At 40.4% G+C, this 2,555-nt stretch overlaps 1 pseudogene; it reads right to left on the bottom strand.

Annotated features, from left to right (window-relative positions):
* Nucleotides 1-6: 6 nt before the first annotated feature.
* LOC140321332 (mismatch repair endonuclease PMS2-like) lies at nt 7-2,069 on the bottom strand (annotated as a pseudogene).
* Nucleotides 2,070-2,555: the final 486 nt, after the last annotated feature.

Below are 2,555 nucleotides of genomic sequence, written 5' to 3'. Positions count from 1 at the left end.
ATTTTGTAACTTTTAAAGTTAGTCTTGAAAAATCATATCCAGACTGGCGATGTGCCTCATTGTGGGTCTTCCATGTGGGCAGTTCCAAGGCTGTTCAATCTCTCCCATGTGTGTAACCAGTTTCTTCATTTCATGCACGTTTAATGCTGTACCGATCATCACCTGCAAGGATACCATAGTTTAAGACAAATGTCACGCAACAAATCCTGTGTCACGGTGCACCTTGTATGAAATTTTTTACTAATTTCTGAGTCTTTAAATGATAAACAAAGAACAGAGTATAGAACTTACAGACTTTCTGCATGCCCGAGAGGCAAACATCTGCCTAACACGAGAGGGTCTGCACATCACTCCTGGCGAGTCACTCAGCATAAATATCAGCTCCTCTATGTCCTGTTGACCAAATGTCCAGTTTTTACTGGTAGGTAATGAAACTAACTTGACTCTTTCCATGATTGGAGCTGAAAGACAAAACAAAAACAATTGAACACACTGCTGATAATGTGAAGCACAAAGTTGCCAATATGTTTCCAAAAAAATTAACTTTTGATTATATCTAAAGAGTTTAATAAAATATGTTGCTGATTGCATTAAATTAATTAGTTATGTATGTTATATATGGTCACAATTATGTGGACAACCCTTCAAATTATTAGGTCCAGGTGCTTCCAGCATATACTACAAAATGAGGGTGCTGGCAATGCTGCTACACATATAGTATGACATTATCTTAGACAATTCTACACTCCCAACTTTGTGGCAACAGTTTGCGGAAGGCTCAATTCCGTTCCAGCAATGCATCTACACATAAAAACATGGTGTGACAAGCCTGCTGTGAAGGAACTCAACTGACCTGAAAAGACAGCCTTTACCTCAACTTTACTGATTACCTTTGGGATAAATTGGAATGTTGACTGAGAGCAAGGTCTTCTTGTATTTGACCTGAAAAATTCTCTTTTGGCATTCTCCCCTAAAATCTTATGAAAATCCTTCTACGAAGGTTGCATGCTGATCAATGATGAAAAGGTCAGAGTCTAGTTTTGTTATTATAAATCCAAGATTGAACTGGCCAATAATTTCCATCTTTGCAAACATGTCTTTACTGAAAGTAAAAAATGACCCAGTGAAATTAATTCTACATATATATATAATTAACTGCTGAAAATACTAGAAAGAAAGGCATCACTTTTCGCAAACATAATTACAAGGTAAAGAAAATGAATATTAATATGAAACAAAAATGATGAAAAGCAAAAAATGTTTTTTCCCGTTTCACAGATTTACCTGATCTCTTTTCGGAGTTCATCTTCTGCAGCCTGATTTTCTCCGGGACTGATCTTTGCTCGGAATCTTCTGAACTTTTCTGACTCCTCCTGTTGATATTGTTCTTTCAGTTTTTTCATTCTGTTTTCCAGGCGACACATTGAAAATTGTAATGGCACCTTCCTCTTACAAATATTCACAGGAGCATCAATGGCGTCCGTTTCCAATATTTCACTAGCTGAAGCGCTCTCAGTTTTTATACGCTTACAGTCTGGCAAAAAATGATTTTCTATTTCCTGCTTTTGGACAGGAAGGTTAAATGTCATCTCCCTTTCAAGATGAAGATGTGGATTATCAGATGCAAATGGGTCAATCTTCTCTTTTTTGATCATGTTTTCTGAGGAACTCATTGGACTTTCACTAGAACGATGGCTGGAGAAATCAGGAGTGCTAAGGAAAACCTCATTATCAGAGCTGCTAACAGTTCCCTTGCCAGAGTCATCGTCATTTATAAAAGGAGTAACTTCACCAGAAGAGTTTGGTGTTCCTTCTTTACTATCAGAAATGGGTGATGTTGTTTTGATGTCACAGGTTTGGACTTTTGTCGAAAAGTTGAAAGATTGGAGCGTCCTTTGACTAGGGGAAGATTTCTGGGCTTTATCAGGATTTTTTTGTGGTGATCCAAATGATGATTTCTGGTTGAGGGAATAGGCTTCTCTAAGCTTAGAAACAACAAGCGCACCTCTCTCTGACACATTTTGTTCTTTTATATGTCCATTAGATGCTTCTGTATAAGTGCTGGGCACCTAGGATTGGTAACAGGCGGTAAGTGCTAGGCACCTAGGATTGGTAACAGGCCATAAATGCTGGGCCCCTAGCATTGATAACAGGCGGTAAGTGCTGGGCACCTAGGATTGGTAAAAGGCGGTAAATGCTGGGCACCTAGGATTGGCAACAGGCGGTAAGTGCTGGGCACCTAGGATTGGTAACAGGCCATAAGGGCTGGGCACCTAGGATTGGTGACAGGCCATAAGTGCTGGGCCCCTAGGATTGATAACAGGCGATAAGTTCTAGGCACCTAGGATTGGTAACAGGCCATAAGGGCTGGGCACCTAGGATTGGTAACAGGCCATAAGTGCTGGGCCCCTAGGATTGATAACAGGCGATAAGTTCTAGGCACCTAGGATTGATAACAGGCGATAAGTTCTAGGCACCTAGGATTGGTAACAGGCGGTAAGTGCTGGGCACCTAGGATTGGTAACAGGCGGTAAGTGAGCAGTGGTTCCTGGCAT

This window comes from Pyxicephalus adspersus, unplaced genomic scaffold (genome assembly GCF_032062135.1).
Source record: "Pyxicephalus adspersus unplaced genomic scaffold, UCB_Pads_2.0 Sca2484, whole genome shotgun sequence".
Lineage (NCBI taxonomy): Eukaryota > Metazoa > Chordata > Amphibia > Anura > Pyxicephalidae > Pyxicephalus > Pyxicephalus adspersus.
Note: the sequence above shows the minus strand (reverse complement) of the source record. Positions and strands in the feature narration are given on the sequence as shown.